The sequence below is a fragment of the Vombatus ursinus genome, unplaced genomic scaffold (assembly GCF_900497805.2).
Source record: "Vombatus ursinus unplaced genomic scaffold, bare-nosed wombat genome assembly UNPS02011369.1, whole genome shotgun sequence".
NCBI classification, from domain to species: domain Eukaryota; kingdom Metazoa; phylum Chordata; class Mammalia; order Diprotodontia; family Vombatidae; genus Vombatus; species Vombatus ursinus.
Window position 1 is genome coordinate 5,565,067 of NW_020951147.1, and position 19,541 is coordinate 5,584,607.

The 19,541-nt window shown below is 42.8% G+C and overlaps 1 pseudogene; it reads left to right on the forward strand.

The window, feature by feature from the left end:
- Nucleotides 1–19,122, forward strand: part of LOC114038656 — an 81,719-nt pseudogene extending 62,597 nt beyond the window's left edge.
- The last annotated feature ends 419 nt before the right edge of the window (nt 19,123–19,541 follow it).

Consider the following 19,541-nt stretch of genomic DNA (forward strand, 5'->3'; position numbering starts at 1 on the left):
TCATAAAACTCAAAGTGGAAAAACAGTAGAGGCTGTCTACTGCAACTCTCATTTTACAGATGAGGAACTGGAAGGGATCTCAGAGGTCATCTCTCCTGACCTCTTTATCCTGCAGGCAAGGAAACTGAGTCCTGCAGAGGTGAAATAACTTGGCCAAGCTCACCCAGGAAGAACTCCTTTGATAAAATGCAATACTCCTTTGTGTTCACAACCCTCAAAGATGTACGAGTGGAAGGAGCTTTCCTTCATACGCTGAAAAGTATGTATTTGAAACCATTACATAATATTTGATACAATATAGAAAGAGGAGAAGCAACCCACTTCAAAATAAAACCCTGACTTGGACTTGGAGCCTGGGAGACCTGAGATGACATACGGCTTCAGCACATACTGTGTGATTTGGGGCAAGTCACTTAACCTCTGCCTGCCATAGTTCTTCATGTGCAAAAGGGAGATACCTCCTCGCTAGTTGTAAGGTCAAAGGGATGTAATATCCAATCTAAACCAAAAACATCAAGTAAGCACCTACTATATTTTGGGCACTGTCTTAAGCACTGGTGATACAACTAACTAAAATAAAGACAGTTCTGTTTCCAAGGAATTTGCAATCTTATGGGGGGTCACAAGAGACAAAAGGAGTTCAGGAAATTTTAGGAGAGAGGGAAAGTCATAGGGTACCTGGCAACAGGGCATCTTGTTCCATGGAGGTGAAACCAGGAGAAACAGTAGAGTGAGCCGAAAAGATCAGTTTTAGCCCTCTGTAAAGGAAGGTATTGGGAGGAGAGAAGGTGATGTCAGTGAAGGCTTGAATTAGCAGCATGGTGATGAGATTAGAGGTGATGCACTTTACATGAGAAGGACATCTCATTCTGTGGAGTTGAAACCAGGCAGGACAGCAGATACAGAGTCCAGTAATATATGCTATAATATACATGAAATCTATTTGTGGATATAATATCCACAAGGCACTTTGCAAATACAAAATTGCTACATAAAAGCTAGGTATTGTTATCATTATTATTATTATTATTATTATCATCGATCTTTTTGGACAGGGCCTAAGAAATGTTAAGAGGCAGCATAGAGGAGTATATAGGATGACACCAACCTCCAGTAATTCCCTATTGTCTCTAGGATGAAAAAGAAATTACTTTAAAGCCCAGCTCAATATAGCCCCAACCTATCTTTCCAATGTTATTGGACATTATTCCCCATTCTCTACTCTGTGATTGAACCAAACTGGCCCTCTCCCTGCTTCTCACATGTAGCACTCCATCGCTCATCTCTTTGCCTTAGTAGTGACCATATCCTGTATTGGGATTGCCCTCCATCCTCACCTCGTAGCTAGAAACCTTCTCTTCATGAATATGCAGCTCAACTATAACCTTCTACACGAAGACATTTCAGTTTCCTTAGATGATACCTCTCATGCCACAGTGCGAATGGCCCCGGTCTAGACCCTGGACTTTACCAGTTTAGAAAGGAGCTGGCTCTCTAGGAGTCCCAGTTTACTCAACCTATGTTCATATACATCTTTCCCATGTGATATTTATTGGGTTTCATGTTGCCTCTTTTGGAGAAACGTTGAGCCTGCCCAGGCAACAACAAAGAAGGAAGTAGCTGTTGATGCCAAGCAGCAGATTGGCATGAATCTCATTAACAGACTTTGGGCTCCCCCACATCCCAGAATTTGTTTCAGCGTCTTCCACTGTAGGTTCAAACTTAATGGCTATCTTTGATAAAAATATTATGGAGTTCAGTCATCACTAATGCAAGATTTCAGAGCCTGAGCTGGTTGCAAGAAGGGCCCAGCCAGAGAGGGCTCAGGCACAGAGCCCCACCAAGTAGATTAGGTCAACACTGCACCTTTACCGTCCAGATTGTCTTGCTTTCTTTCCTGGCATGAACTGAGGGCTTAGTGCTCTTCCTCATAACCACTGACCCAAGCCAGCAAAAAAATATTTGTTCAGTAAATGTTTATGCACTGACACCAGCTTCTTGAGTGAGGCCATTGTGGGAATTGAGTGAACCATGCTGACTCCATCTTGCGACACAATTCTGGAGCTACCTCAGTTCCCTTTCTGTTCAATTATGGGTCTAGTCCAATTTCCATCTTGCAAGAAAAATTTATTCAATTATAGGAATTGTGAGAAAACTTTATTGCATTGTTTGAACCTAGCCCTGTGTGGGTAAGAAGCTGGACCACCTCTATCAGTTGCTTAGAGACCCTTAACTCAGGACCTAGGTTATGCTGACCAGAAACCCAGTCAGATCTGAAAATAGATGCAAAGACTTTTCTCACAATTTTGCATCTCAAGAAACCCTTATGTCTATCTGAAAATTGCCCTGTACTGGTCAATCAGTTATTGTTTCTGCGGTAAGACACTTGGGGGGAGTGGGATGACTCTTTTTCTGATTTCAGGGTATTGCACCTGTTTGCTCTCCCACTCCCAACTCAAAAAGCCCCTAATCTTCCCTCCAATTAGAAGTCAGATTTCCCAAATTTGTCTCCTTATTAATTATTTTCTTTTAACTGATTGGTCTTATTTTATTAATTGCTTTTAATTCACAAAAAATCTGTCTACCCTTATATTAGGGGTGCAATGCCAAGCTGAGGAGGCTTGGATATGCAATTAGCATGCCCTGCTTAATAAATAAATAGGCACCGATGCTCAAGCCGTCGTTGGCTCAGTTATTCCAGATTTCACCTGTCACATGAGTCACCAGATTCTAACACCGCCTGAGGGCACTAGCCAAGAATTTTTGAGTGTAAATTCACTCATGTGAGTGAATGATCATCACAGAATCTCTAAGCTGGGAGGTAGTTCAGAAGACAGCTAGTCCCTCACAAATCTGCACAGGAGCCCCCCTCCAGCAGTCATGGGATGTGTTTATCCAGCATCCCACACAGAGGCAAGTCAGTCACGTAGACCAACTGGGAACAGACTGCATAAAGGGGAGGAAACGACACTCAGGTTGGAAGTCTTGGTGACTGGCAGGATGGTGGTTGCCCTCAAGAATAATAGCAAAGAAGTGGATTCTGGGAAGGTGGTGGAATAAGATGGGAAATACAGGTACCCCTAAATCCTCCCACAAATAAGGTGAACTTTGATCAGCAGAAATGATTAAAAGTTGTGGTAAAGCAGCTGTCCTCCTAAGACACCTCTGCAGGGCCTCCAGAAAGGACTGACCTCCTGGGAGGGAGGTTTGGCCTGGTTGAAGCGTAAGCCCCTCTGAGCAGACTCCACTTCAGCCATGAACAACAAGTCTTTGGGGCAGCTATGTCAGCGACTGCAGCTTCTGCTTTAGGAACCTTTGTCTCGTGAGCAGGAGAAGTTGGCGAGACCCGATGCCAGGCCCAAGTGTGCCGACCAGACTCAGTCCGGAGTTGTGGCTGTGGGTGAGGAGGAGTGAGCACACACCTAGTGAGTGCAGTAGCAGAGGGAGCGGGATCCCACTGGCTGTGAGCACTTGCAGAAGGGCGCAGTCCCTGGTTCGGTTCCAGTTCAGAGGGGTGGGCTGAACATTGCAGCCACAGGAGGAACCGAAGTGAGCGAGACCATTTGCAAGTGACTGTGTGGCTGGATCTGAGCTGTGGCTCAGGGGCAGAGAGGAGTGCCCAAGGTCAGGCCCATCCAGAGATCAGAAAAAAGCAATATGAAAAATCTGAAGCCTGAGTCATCATTGCCTTCACCTTGGGACTACAACCTGAGGGTAAAAATAAGCCACCAAAAATAATAATAATGAGTAAAAACAGGAGAAAGAACCCAACCCTAGACAGCTACTCTGGGGATAGAGAAGATGTGGATTCATACTCAGAAGAAGATAGTGAAGCTTAAAACACCACTCCTACTTCAAAGAAAAATGTCAAACGGTCACAAGCCCCAAAAGAGCCCCCAAAAGAGCTTAGAAAGGACTTTAAAATCAAATAAGAGGTTGAAGAAGAATTTGGAAAAAAATTAGAGCAACGCAAGAAAATCAAGAAAATTCTGAAAAGAAAATCAAACAATGGGAGAAAGAGATCCAAAAACTCAAGGAAAAAACAACTCCTTAAAAGCTAGAATTAGACAAGGAGAAGCTAATGACATAATAAGACACCAAGAAAAAATAAAAACAAAATAAAAAGAATGAAAATATAGGAGAGAATGTGAAACATCGCATTAGAAAGACAAGTGAATTGTAGAACAAATCAGGGAGAGACACTTTGAGAATGGTTGGACTACTTGAAAGTTATAATTACAAAGTCTTGATATGATGTTACAGAAAAGTATTAAGGAAAATTTCCCTGATGTTCTAGAATAATAGATAAAATAAAAATTTAAAAATCACTCAATTGCTGCCTGAAAGAGAATCCAAGATGAAAACTCACAGGAACCTTATTGCTAAGTTTCAAAGCTCTCAGGTTAAGGACAAAATACTACAAGCAACAAGAAAAAAATAATTTAAAGGCTATGGAGCTACACTCAAGATAACATAAGACCCAGCAGCTTCTACATTAAAAGATGGAGTAATATATTTTGAAGAGCAAAGAAACTGAGTTGGCAACCAAGAGTAACTTACCAGCAAAGTTGAGTATAATCCTGACAGAATAAATAACTAAACATTTAATCAATTAGAAGACTTTAATGGGGCAGCTAGGTGGCAAAGTGGATAGAGCACCCGCCCTGGAGTCAGGAGGACCTGAGTTTAAATCCGGCCTCAGACCATAACACTTACTAGCTGTGTGACTCTGGGCAAGTCACTTAACCCCAATTGCCTCACCAAAAACTAAAAGAAGAAGAAGAATAAAAGACTTTCAGGTATTTCTGACAAAAAGACCAGAACTCAATGGAAAAAAATTCTATTATGCTTCACCTAAAGAAAAAAGGCAGGGGTAGTATTCAAGACCTCCAACAAAGCAAAATCAAAAATAGATGTAATTAAAAGAGAGAATTACAGAAACTGAATTTTCCTACAACATACGATACAAAATACATTCATTTCAATAGGATCCATACTTGTGAAGAAAATTTAAATGAATTATAGGACGAAATAGACAGTAAAACAATACTAGATGGGGGCACATCTCAATTTACCCCCTCTTAAAAATAAATAAATCTAACCACAAAATAAACAAGAAAGACATTAAGAAGATGAAGAGAATTTTAGACGATATGATAGATAGGGAGGTTTTGTGGAATTTGACTCATTGCAGTTTTCACCCTTTGCTCCTGGCCTGCCCCATGGGACTCAGCAGAACAATGCTAATCCCTCTTCCACACGACAGCCCTTCAGATACTAGAAGACACCTGTCCTGTTTCCTCTGGTGAGAGGCAGCTAGTAGTGTAGCGGACAGGGCACTGGGCCTGGAGACAAGACAACCTGAGTTCAGATCTGGCCTCTGACACTTGCACATGTGGGGGAGATTTGGCAAATCACTTTGTCTTCCTGGGCCTCAGTTTCCTCTTCTTAATGAAGAGGGGCTGAGTCCAGATGCCTCTGAGATTCCTCTAGGCTCTAAATCCATGGTCCTATATCCATTCAGTCACTATCCTCTGGATGTTTATCAATGTCCTTCCTAAAATGTGATGCCCACAACTGAGCACAGTATTTCAGACTAATTGGGACAAGGAGTATCTGAAACTATTTTCACCTCCATCAGTGGTGTGGACAGAGGGAGGGCAGAGTTTGTGTGTGTGTGTGCTCACTCTGATCTGTTCTCTCATTGCCAAGTAGAAAAGGATCACCCCTATTCCGTTGCCCTAGATTCTCTCCAGATCCTAGTGGTCAGCTTGTAGTGGAGGAATACTCTGACCTTATCCACAACTTCAGCCATTGATTCTTTTTTTATTTGTTGAATCCTTTCAGTCCTGTCCAACTCTATGTGACACCATTTGAGGCTTTCCTGGCAAGGGTTCTGGAGTGGTTCTCCAGTGGTTCTCACTCTCCAGCTCATGTTGCAAATGAAGAACTGAGGCTAACAGGGTTAAATAACTTGTCCATGGTCACACAGGTAGTAAGTGTCAGAGGACTGATTTCAACTCATGTAGATGAGTCTTCCTGATTTTGAAGTTCTCTACCCACTGGGCCACCTGGCTGCCCTCCCTGAGACTCTACCAATACATTTTTATTTCTATAGCCAGGTAAATACACTGGTGATATTTGTAGACTTGAGACTTAGTCATTTACTTCACAATCAGGCAAAGACATAATAACAACATTACAGTCACTCCCATATTAAAAACAAATGCAGGAATTATAAAAACATCATTATCCACACATAGCCCTGTGTCACTGTCTCCTAACTGTCTACACATTTCCTATGGGGGAGAGTGGGCACACACTTAGAGACAGCTGCCAAGGAGGCACACATGAGAAGAAAACCCATGTCCTGGAGGTAACCCACAACTCTGCAACTGTAATACACTTTCATATCCTCTTCTTATCCTGAGACCTGGGCATAGAAATGCTTTTATGGACAGAGCCTCTTTCTGCAGCTGATGCTTGCTCTGCCATGCTTCATTCGTCCAGGCTATGCTCAACCGACACTTCACTGGCTGCAATATCTCAGCCAGCCTAACTGATCTGCTCTGCCACTTTTCTGATTCTCTGCTGTGAAGCTTTCTCTGCTCACTTGTACATACTCCCCAAGAGCAACTCTACTATCCATCACTTCCAGCCTCAAACTTAGAGGATTCACGTCTGAAATCTGTCCTTTTCCCCTCTCTTTTCCTCCTCTTTCTGGGTTCAAACACTGGGCCCTATGTGGCTATGACCCTCCTTTAACTTAAGATTAATAACTGTATTCTCATCTTCTGTCTCTGACCAGTCAAATTTATATTTGTGCCTTCTCATAGAACCGCTCTAGTGTCTGTATCATTCCAGTACACAAAGTTTGCCACAAACACTTCTGTCTCAGAACTCTGGGTCCCTCCTTCAGAATTTGTCTTCAGACAAGTGAACCATCCAAGCAGAATTAACTAACAGAAAACTCCTCCATATGAGAAGGCAGTACCTTAAAAGGACAGGACTTTGCACAGATATGAACTCAGCCTTCTCTGTGTACACCCTCCAATGCCACCCTTGATACAATGTCACCTCTTTGATGGCAGGCCTCTGGCAATTTTTATGGGGTTCACAGTGCCTTGCACATAGTAGGTACTTAATAACACCTGGAAAAACTGATTGGTTTGACTTACCCAGGTTTATTTTAAGACTCACCATTCTCAGCCCAGGTTTCTTTGCAAATGAAAACGTCCCTTACCCAAGATTTTAGAGTTCTTTCTAGCCCTAATGATCCTACAGTCCTGAAGCTGCTACATTCCCAGGACAACCCTTGGAGTCTGACTCTTAGAACCCCTAGTTTTCTTCAAGCTCAGAGTAGGTACCACCCTCTAAGTGACACCTTTCAGCTGCTGCCACCTCTTTGAGACTCCCTCCCCACCCCTACCAATGGTGTCATATGTATTTTGGGTCTAGTCTGTTACATACGTCTTTGTGCACCTGTCACTTTCCCTCATGGAATGCAAGATCCTTCAGGTCAGGGACTGTTTGCAATTGTGGCACTCTTTCCAGTGACTGGCACAGACACTGGCACATAGTAGGCTGTTTCAAATGCTTATTAACTGATTGACTAATTAGAATGTCTTGGGTGAGTGCAAGCTACCTGTCAAGTTCCCTTCACAGGCCCAAGTTTATTTCTGGTTTTGATGAAATCATGTGGACACATCAGTGTTAGTGCCATCCAGGCATTCCAAGAAGGCCAAGGTGGTAATATTACTAGATCAGTCCATGCCCAAAGGAAGCTCACACCAGGATCAGAATCCCTCAAGAGCAACCAGGAAATGGATTCCCCATCTGGACCATCTTCCTAATTATAGAACCTATGTCACTTGGGAACACATCCCATAGAGGAGGGAAGTGGTCTGGAAATTAACCCAGTAACCTCTCCACATTGCATCTACCTCTGGAATAGACCCACTGATAAATACAATCACATTAGGGACAAGGGGGCCTTACTGTGTTTGGGTCCCATACTCAGGGCTTTTCCTTTCTTTCTTTGCTCTATCAGGGCCCTCCCAGAATCAGTTCATTGGCAAATCACGCACAACAAACTCCACATGGCTGTGAAGACCCTTCAGAAGGTGGCCTGAATAAATGGCCAGAAGGAACAGGGGAGAAAGCGCACTCCAGAAGTGCGACTGAGGGAAATCCTCACTGCATCCACAACCATGTTCCCAAGAATATAGCCTCAGAGGACATTGCTAATTTTAGGATTTCCACCCAATCTATTTCAAAAAGTAATGGCACATGGGCTGTGAAGGTAAAATACACTCTTTACACAGAAGGAAAGTTAAGGATAAAACTAGTATGGAAACCAAGTGGCAAGGGCAGAAACCAAGGGTCAGGCAGCTGGGATGAACTCCTTCTTCTAGCTAAGCTCTGAACTTAGCTCTGGATTTTTTAGCAGCCAAGGCAGAACATGACGGGGAATGCAGCTGATTTTCTGAGAAAGTAAACATATTGGTATGTCTAGGAGGCTAACATTTCCCTGGAAATTCAATTCAATGTATCAAGCATTTGCAGGCCATATTAAGTCTGTAGAGTCTGCACCCCGATTCTCACTTCCTTGATGAGTTGAGTTTCCAGAGCTGGCTTGGCTATATCCTTTTCAGGCCTTTAAAGGTACCTATGAGGGGTTGAGTTTGACCTGCCTCACATGAAGAGGCAGCCCTTCCTCTTGCCAAGCCAAACCCCTCCACACACATAAGCGATCCCACCATCCTGTGTTTGGCAGCACGTTGCCCCCTCTGGCATGTCTCTTCTCTCATTTATCTTCAAACTGTCCCTGTCTACTGGCTCTTCCCCTACTGCCTAACAAACATGCCTCGGTCTCTCTGTTCCCCCCAAAATCCTCACTTGTTCTATCCATGCTCTCATACTCCTCGAGAAAACCACTTGCAATAAGTGTCTCCACTTCCCCTCCTCTCTCTCTCTTCTTAAATCTCTACAACCTGAATTATGGTCTCCTCATTCTCCAGAAACTCCTCTCACCAAAGTAACCAGCAATCTCTTACCAGCAAATTCCAGTCATCTTCTCTCAGTCCTCATCCTTCTGGACACCTCTGCAGACTTTGATTGACGTCAATCAACCTCTTCTCCTGACACTCTCTTCCCTCTAAGTTTTCAGAACACTCCTCTCTCCTCTTTCTCCTCCTAGCTCTCTGACCACTCCTTCTCAGCCTCCTTTGCCTGATCTTCATCCAGATCATCCTGGATTACTTTCAGTGTTTTTCTGGTCTCTGTCCTAGGCCCTCTTCCCTTCCTCCTCTACACTTTCCACTTGGTGGTGATCTCCTCAACTCCCTTGGATTTACTTGCCAGCTCAATGCTGATTATTCTCAGTTTTATTTATTCAGCCTCAGCCTTTCTGTGACCTCCAGTACCCCATTTCCGATTGCCCATTAGACATCTTGATATGGGTGTCCAATCCACATCTTCATCTTAACATATTAAAAATAAACTCATCTCATACTCCAAAGCCTTCTCTCTTTTGAACTTTGCTATTATTGCCTGAGAATGACCACAATTCTCATAGACCCCCAGATTCTACCCTCGATGTCGTCCGCAGCTCCCAACTCTCTCCCATCCCCATAACCGACCTGTTGTCAGTCAATCAGGTTTCAGTCATGTCTGATTCTTTGTTACCCCTTGTGAGGTTTTCTTGGCAAAGATAATGGGTGGTTTGCAATTTCCTTCTTTATATAATTTTATAGATGTGGAAAGTGAGGCAAACAATAATAACAAAAAAAAAAAAAAGCTATGTGCCCAGGGTCACATAGCTAGTAAGTGTCTAAGGCTAGATTTGAACTCTCTTCCTAACTCCAAGCATAACATTTTATCAACTAGACCACAACTGGGGCTATTCGGAAAGGTCTCCTCCAGGAGGTGGCATGTAAGGTGAATGCAGAAGAAGCTTGCAATGCCAAGAGGTAAATGGACTAAATTCTTGGGAGAATTTTCCAGGTGGATTTTCTTTGAAGAGACACCATATAGTAAAAGGGCTGATGTCTGTGATAGTTCTGTAAAAGACAAAAATTGTCGTTAAATGGAAGGGTATCTATTTCTGTTTGTCTTTGTCTCTCTCTCTCTCTGTTTAGGTACCTAAGCAGCTAGGGTCCAGAGTCAAAGGACTTGGGCTCAAACCTCACTTCTGACACTCACCACCTCTGGGACATTAGTCAAGTAATTTAAGATTCAGTTACCTTCTTTTTAACCTGTATACAATAAGAAGATTGGGATAGCTGGCCTCAATGGTGTCTTCCAGATCTGGATTCATGCCCCTATGTTCCACTGCACACAGAAGGAGGGCAAATGACATTATGGCATGGTTAGATGGCAGGATAGGCTAATGACGGCCTGGGACAGGTAAAGCTCAGCTGTGTCTGTTGGTTATGTGCAGGGCTTGGCATTCTGACTGTTAGCATGATTCCCTACCATGGTAGAATCACTGTTGGGAAGGTATAAAAATTGTCCTTTCATTCCCCTCTCCACAATATCTTTGAACCCATGTATTTAAGTTGACTTTCCCTTCCTCTGTCATAAACAGGGGGTAATGTCCCACATTCAGGAAGACATTACAAGTGTGAAGGCAAGGTCTTCTCTCAGAGACCTTTTCCAAACCCCAGCAATATGCAAGATGACATTGCGTGTCATGTTTGGGTGGTGAGTGAACTTTATTTTTAAATAACTGATAGCATTCAGAGTATCAAAATAATTCAACCAGAGTCACATACATTCACTCTGCAGCTGAGGTCCTGAGAATGCTATCATCCCTAACAATTGGGGTTCAGAAATTTAAGAAAAAAGGATGCAGGGGTTGCTTGGGCTACTAAGATTATTATTGAATTAGTCTGAGAATGAGAATATTTCCTTTCTAAGGTAAAAGAAGCATTTCATTAAACAGAAATGAAAAATAAAATTTCTATGCTCTGTAATAAATGGTCCTACTTCCAGGTTTGTCTCTGGATTCTCCTTTACTGGAATGATTTTGGACTTGCAGAGATTTGGGTTCAGCATTTATTTGATCCAAGTGCTATTTGCACTCATAGATTTCCCAGCAAGGTGTCTTGCAGTCGTTAACTTGTCTTATCTGGGAAACCGCTTCACCTTCATCTTCTGTGCAGTTTTCTCTGGATGCGTGATCATCATTCGTATAATTGTGTCTCAAGGTGAGAAGTTGTTCGTTGAATATACTGCACTATGTTTAAAGTATCTGAAATGATTATATGATGTGATTGTGTTAGGCTCTGGGGCCACAAAGATGAAATGAGAGACAATGAAATTGTTCTCTCCCAGAGGTGTGGATGTGGGTCAGACTTAATTGGAGGATGGCCAAGCCAATAGCGCTACTGGATTGTAACAGAATATTACTGTGCTGAGAGAAACAATGACTATGAAGGGTACATGAGAACATTTACATGAGCTGATACAGAGTGAAGATGAACAAGAAAACCATGGACACAATGAGCACAATGTTGTAAGAAGGAATAACTGCAATGATAATGGAACCAGGGAAGCTATGGAATTATAAGGATCAAAGCTCACCGTGGAAAAGAGAGCAAAAGATGCACCTTCCTTTCTTACTGCAAAGGCGAGGGCCTACGGGTGTACAACACTGCATGTGGGATCAGCCCCAGTTGCCAATTTGGATGCACTCACTGAACTGATTTTGTCTCACTCTTTTTGGTTTTTGTTGTTGTTGTTGTTGTTGAAATAAATACTGTCTGGGTAGAGGAGGGAGGAGGGTTCCATTTGGCAATGGATAGCATGTAAAAACCAAAGATGTCAGTAGAGGAAGTGGGTCCTCCTCTGCCATGGTTCAACAATCACATGTGTGATTCTGAGTACTGTGCCTACCCCTACCATACCTCTGTCTGCTCTGTATGCAGCTGGAGGGGGAGGAGGATTTCTAAAGAAAGGACTGCCTCTACCCTTCTAGTGAGGCTCACAAGCAGAGGGCCCAGCTGCAACTCTTTAAAGAATGTACAGGGAGGCAGTTGATTTGGTAACTGAATGTGCAGTGATCACTGAGGGAAGCGTATGAAACTCTGATTTCTAAACTGAACAGGAAATAAAATGAAAATAAAGAGTCAATGATAAGTGAATTGAAAAGAGCTACAAGAAGTTGTCATAGCTTGAATGTCCTGAATATAAAAGAATGAGGTTCCAAATAAAGACCAGAGAGTCAGAAGCACCTGCTGAGCTTAAATAAACTGCTGATCGTCTGTTTGTCTTCAGATTTGGCTGCCCTTAAGCTGACACTCGGTGTACTTGGAAAGGGAAGCTTGGCTGCTATGTTTTTATGTCTTCAACTCTGCACATTGGAACTCTACCCAACTGAAATCAAGTAAGAATTTAAGGAAAATGTGACCAGACATCCAACATCAATGATGCTAAAACGTTCCTATCAAAGATTCAGACAGGTATAGATCTACTGAGTGGTCATTGGGTAGAAAACACAGAGCCCACGTATATTCAACTCAATTCAAATGAACAATTACTTACTAATTGGCTGCTCTCAGCAAGATACTGTGCTTGGTACTGGGAATAGAAAACCAAAAATAAAAGTATCCTGTTCTCAAAGAAATTTCATTCTATTGACTTTGCATCAAAGGTGAATAATCAAAAAATGGATGTATAATGAGAACATCAAATGATTTAACACACATCTTTCTATTGTGTGATTCTCATACCCAACTGGCTTGCCATATTTGGCTAAAAAAGAACAATAAAGTGATTGACAGAAGTAAAGGCTTATGAATCAGTCTGAAGGATGCTTGCCTGTGGTGCACTGGATTGGAGTCACCAAAAAGCCTGTTTATTTTGCCTTGGAGGCATATTAACTTCCTGGTATTTGGCTGTTTTTTGTCCAGCTCTTTGATGGGTCAGCCACTGATGTGTTCTTCTTCAGCTACAAAGTGGAGGTGTTGGAAGGGGAAATGTAAGAACAGCAAAGGAAATCTGTTTTAAATATGATGATGTGGGAGATGACATATATTGGGGTAGGGAAGGTCAGAGGAAGGAAAGAAGACCCAGGGAGGGAAAAGTAAGGGGCAAGAAGCAAAGAGCAAATTCTTCTAGCCCTCTGTCCAATATCCTGATCATTCATCCTCTTTATTAGCGGTATCATTCGGGAATTCACAAGTTTTGTCATATCTCAATATCCACTGGAGCGAATTCTTCTAGACTTTATTAACTCACTCACAGTGCAGCCACCTATCCTTTCAAACCCCTGGCTGCCAAATCCATGATTCTACCAAACACTTCTCTCCACAGTCTGAACTTCTCTCTCATTGAGGTTAACACCTCCCTGATCACAATGGTAAAAGAGAACCACCCCGGGTACCCTAATGCCAAATTGTCATCCTAATATGTCAGAGGGCTATAGACAGCAAGGTGCAGTCACTGGCTCTGGAATAAGAGGACCTGAGTTCAAATTTTACCTGCCTTTGATGCTAACTCTATTTGTGACATTGGGTCAGTCACTTCTCTGTGACACAGTTTGCTCATTTGTACGATGAGAAGAATACCTAACTAGATGGTGTTAGGACTCTTCAAACTGAAAGGTTATGATTTTGTAACATGTTTTCTGTACAAGAACATAACAATTGCTCTCTGCTATATTCAAAATATGCCAGGGTCTCTGTTGGTTTCCCAGGAATACAAGGGTTCCATAGTGAGTGTGGCCAAAAGGGCTTGGGAGCTGTGAAAATCACCTAACCTTAAAGGTTTGGCTTAATTTCAGGGAACAAATTTTTGTACAATATTGAGATAGATGCCACAGTTTAAGGTCATTAGCTCATACGATGCTTTATTGTAGATTTTTTAAGCCTAGAAACCAAGCTCATGGGCCTGGGGCAAGAGGAGGAGGAGGAGGATGGGAAGTAAGATAAGCTTAATATTCCCTGACAAATGGGAACCAAGAAGTGCAGGCCTTGGGACATCTGTGAGGGCATTCACATCAGGACTTCCTGCTTGACTCCCATTGGTGAGAGGGTGTTATAATGCTGATAGTATGGCCTTCATCGAGCCTCTCCTGTGGGGATGTTGTAGAGCACATTGCTTCTCCTTCCTCTTAGTAAAAAAGCAAACTTATATTCGACTCAACACAATACAAGGTTTATTTGTCGTTCCTAATGTGGTGCTTAAAAATTTAAAAAGACTTTAAAGGCTCCAGGGAAGTTCTGACCGTTCACATATTCTTGAGTAAACTGTCCAAATAAAAATAAAAGAAAAAGTCATCTGCTGTGTTTGTGTCTATGTACATATGAAAGTATGTATGTGTGCGTGTGTGAGCAGACTCTAGTGAGAGTTTAAACCACTTTGGGCCCAAGAACTCTGTGAGAGGGACAAGATAAAAAATGTTATGAGGGACAAAATTAATCTTGGAGATTACTTTGGGTCAAACACCTCAGAAGGTTACAGGACAAGAGGCAGGAAGTTGGCTCAAAGGTCCTCTGGATCTTGACAGAACAAGATGTAGTCCATTCTGTTGAGATTTCCTAGTGGTACAGAATTTATTAATGCCAAAGCTCCAGCAAGCAGCTTTTGGCTCTGGGATGACTGACCCGCTCCACCTCACCTCTCAGCTGTACAAGCACCTTAAGGAATTATTGAGACATTAGTAATTACTGAGACCTTTACAATAAAATTCCACCTTATTCTCAGAAAGGCACTGAGCTAGGTGAGAGGGAGACAGCGAAAAGCAAAGCAATCTCTGCCCTCAGGTTGCTTATATTCTAACTTTCTTCCCAATTGTTTTCACTCACAGGCAGAAGGGAATGAGTGTTGGTGGTTTAAATTCATCCTTCTGTGCAACGTTTGCTACCCTTGTCTTCATCATTGGCAGCTATATCCCTGTTCTGCAGCCTCTGTTGTTTGGAGTAGTGCCTATCCTTTCTGCCATTGCTGTCTCCTTCCTGATTGAGACCCATGGCCTCCCACTGTTGGAGACCATCCAAGAGACAGAGAACGGGTCGGTTCCTGACTCCTATCAGTGGAAAGGTTACAATAAAGAAGATCCAGGGTGTCTTTCAGGCTCCACTTTACCCTGGTCTCAATATGTAACAATAGTCGGGGAAATGCATTGGATAATTTCACAGCTATCATGACAAACCCAAGTTCCATAACTCAGCACATAAATCTCTTCTTGTCATCAATTTTAAGCATAAGAAAACCAATAGAATACATTGAATTGTATTAAAGTGACTATTACTGGGAATCAAAATACTTGGAGATACCTGAGTCAATTTCCTATAGATATAACATATAGAGTTCATTTCAATTATCTCATTAAAATTCTCTTAATTTCAATTTAGTTTAACAAATACCTATGAAGTACCTACCATGTGCAATGTAGGGCAGGTTGGTGGCAAAGGGCATAGAGTACTGGGCCTGAGTCAGGAAGACTCATCTTCCTGAGTTCAGATTTGGCTTTAGCTGTGTGACCAGGGCAAATCTTTTAACCTTGTCTGTCTCAGTTCCTCATCTGTAAAATGATCTGGAGAATGACGTGGCAAACCATTCCAGTACCTATGCCAGGAAAACTCCAAATGGGCACAAGAAGACTCAGACATAACTGAAAGAACTGAAAAAATGTCTTCAAGGTAAAGTCTTAGATGGTGGGAAGAGAAAGAAGCCACAAAACATATCGTGTTCTTTAGATTATTATCTAGTTGGGGAAAGAACAAGTAGGAATATAACTATGTGGAAGAGAAGAGGTTCAGGCAAAGACTGATGGAAAAGTTTAGACGGGAAAGCAGACAAGCACGCGAAGAGTAAACGAAGACTTCGTGGAGGAAGCATGGTTTGTCTGCTCTCCACATAGATGAGAAAATCATTCTGCTTATGCTAAAGCAATGAGTGCCTCGTTTCAAGGCTTGCTGCATTTTCTCTCAGTTCCCCCAATACAAGGGGCAAAGAAGAAGGGTTCAAACATTCCCTCCACACCATCACTTCAAGACCATGCCAACATTACTTAGCAAGCTCTCCTACTTGGAAATTAATATCACCGTGTCATCAGTCAATGGTCATGCCATCATCTCCACACTCTTGTCGCTATCATCTCCTGTACTCCAGATCACCATGAGAGTGCTCTCCATGGGTTCCCTAGTTTACAAATGCATTCTCTACCTCACTCACAATCTCACATTCACCTGCACGCTTGCCTTCATCCTTGGGGACTTCAATATAGACAATCATAGCACTCTGGACACTCTCCATTTGTCCATTTCCTTAATTCCTATGACTTCTATCCCCACTCAACCTCAGCTACCTGTAGTGGTGGCCACATCCTAGACCTCAACCTCACCAAAATTGTTGCACATCTTGACCTCTGAAATTCCACTCTGATTCTCCGTATTGCTCTCCTCTCTCTCCTATTTCCTATGGCCTCCTAAGCTGGTTTTCATCCTTACCAGACTTGTAGTCCAATAAAACTTCTCTCTCCTCCCAGTCCCTCACCCCTCTCTTTGCTTCATATTCAATCTTTAACAGTCTTGGCTCAATAATCAGTTCAATTTGGCATTCTTCTCCCTGTTTAAAATTGCCTTTCCTAAGAAGTAACACCCTTCACTTTCATTCCTGTATTTCCACTATTCATGCCCACCACACCACCCTTCACTTCTACTCCCAAGAATTACCCCTACAACCTACCCAAAAGAGTGGCCATGCAGACTTGGTCTGCAGAATTCCAGTCAGGAGGAATCCATTTCTCCCCACAAATGCCCATTGGACTTTGGATCAGCTCCAGGAGCCAAGAAGATTCTGTGGAATTTGACTCTTTGCAGTTTTCACCCTTTGCTCCTGGCCTGCCCCATGGGACTCAGCAGAACAATGCTAAACCCTCTTCCACATGACAGCCGTTCAGATACTAGAAGACACCTGTCCTGTTTCCTCTGGTGAGAGGCAGCTAGTAGTGTAGCGGACAGGGCACTGGGCCTGGAGACAAGACAACCTGAGTTCAGATCTGGCCTCTGACACTTGCACATGTGGGGGAGATTTGGCAAATCACTTTGTCTTCCTGGGCCTCAGTTTCCTCATCTTAATAAAGAGGGGCTGAGTCCAGATGCCTCTGAGATTCCTCTAGGCTCTAAATCCATGGTCCTATATCCATTCAGTCACTATCCTCTGGATGCTTATCAATACAAAATATGATGCCCAGAACTGAGCACAATATTTCAGAGTAATTGGGACAGGGGGTTTCTGAAACTATTTTCACCTCCATAAGTGGTGTGGACATCTATTTGTTCCCTTGGAGGGCAGAGTTTGTGTTTGTGTGTGTGTGTGTTTGTGTGTGTGTGTGTGTGCTCACTCTGATCTGTTCTCTCATTGTCAAGTAGAGAAGGATCACCCCTATTCAGTTACCCTCAGATTCCCTCCAGATCTTAGTGGTCAGCTTGTGATAGAGGAATACTCTGACCTTATCTACCAACTTCAGCCATTGATTCTTTTTTTTATTTGTTGAATCCTTTCAGTCCTGTCCAACTCTATGTGACACCATTTGGGGCTTTCTTGGCAAGGGTTCTGGAGTGGTTCTCCAGTCATTCTCCACCTCATTTTTCAAATGAGGAACTGAGGCTAACAGGGTTAAATAACTTGTCCATGGTCACACAGCTAGTAAGTGTCAGATGCCTGATTTCAACTCATGTAGATGAGTCTTCCTGATTTTGAACACAGTGCTCTACGCACTGGACCACCTGGCTGCCCTCCCTGAGACTCCACCAATGCATTTTTGTTTATATAGCTAGCTAAATACACTGGTGATATTTGTAGACTTGAGACTTAATCATTTACTTCAAAATCAGGCAAAAGACATAACAACATCACAGTTACTCCCATATTAAAACAAATACAGGAATTATAAATACATCACCATCCACACATAACCTTGAGTCACTTTCTTGTAACTGTCTACACATTTCCTATGGAGGAGAGTGGGCACACACCTAGAGACAGCTGCCAAGGAGGCACACGTGAAAAGAAAACCCATGTCCTGGAGGTAACCCACAACTCTGCAACTGTAATACACTTTCATATCCTCTTCTTATTCTGAGACCTGGGCATAGAAATGCTTTTATGGACAGAGCCTCTTTCTGCATCTGATGCTTGCTCTGCCATGCTTCATTCGTCCAGGCTATGCTCAACCGACACTTCACTGACTGCGGTATCTCAGCCAGCCTAACTGATCTGCTCTGCCACTTTTCTGATTCTCTGCTGTAAAGCTCCCTCTCTGCTCACTTGGACATACTCCTCAAGAGCAACTCTACTATCCATCACTTCCAGCCTCAAACTTAGAGGATTCACGTCTGAAATCTGTCCTTTCTCACTCTCTTTTCCTCCTCTTTCTGGGTTCAAACACTGGGCACTATGTGGCTATGACCCTCCTTTAACTTAAGATTAATAACCGTATTCTCATCTTCTGTCTCTGACCAGTCAAATTTATATTTGTGCCTTCTCATAGAACTGCTCTAGTGTCTGTATCATTCCAGTGCACAAAGTTTGCCACAAACACTTCTATCTCAGAACTCTGAGTCTCTCCTTCAGAACTCATCTTCAGACAAGTGAACCATCAAAGCAGAATTAACTAACAGAAAACTCCTCCATATGAGAAGGCAGTACCTTAAAAGGGCAGGATCTTGTACAGATATGAACTCAAACTTCTCTGTGTACATCTTTTTCCCACACCCTCCAATGCCACCCTTGATAGAATGCCACCTCTTTGAAGGCAGGCTTCTGGCAATTTTTACCTTGGAGTTCAAAGTGCCTTGCACATAGTAGGTGCTTAATAACACCTGGATAAACTGATGGTTTTGACTTACCCAGATATATTTTAAGACTCACCGTTCTCAGCTCAGGTTTCTTTGCAAATGAAAATGTCCCTTACCCAAGATTTTAGAGTCCTTCCTCCAGCTGGGACAAACTTTGCTTTTGATGTTTAATAGCAGAGTTGTTTTGTTTCTGTGCTTTTCCTTGATCAGGTTGAAGAGGGCACAATCTCTGACAGGAGATGCCAGTCAAGATGTGCAGGAGAGACCAGCCTTGCTTATCCCTGAAATGCCACAAGCTGAGAGCACGGTTTAATGCTTTCTTGTGGGCCCTCAACTACACTTCTGAGGTACTCCAATGTCTGGACCCAGCTGCATTATTTTTTCTTGTTCTGAAGTGAGATCTACCTTCTCTGGATTGAGAGCGCACTGTCTGGCTGCTGAGAGGATGGAACAAGGTGACCTGGTAGAACTTCCCTGAAATTTAGTACATGGAATAAAGTCTTGATTGTTAAGCATCATTCATCAAAATGGGTCTAATAAACAATGAAGAGAAGTAAAAATCCCCTTGGATTTGTGGTGCAGGGTACCCTCTGAGACCTTACTCAGTACCTCAGGATACGCCCGTAGATCTTGGCAAAGTGTTCTCCCTCTGGGAAAGCCAGTCCTGTCTTCCAATAACAGGTGGAAATACAAAGCAAGGTAGGAAGCATTGTGGACAGACAAAACGGCCTC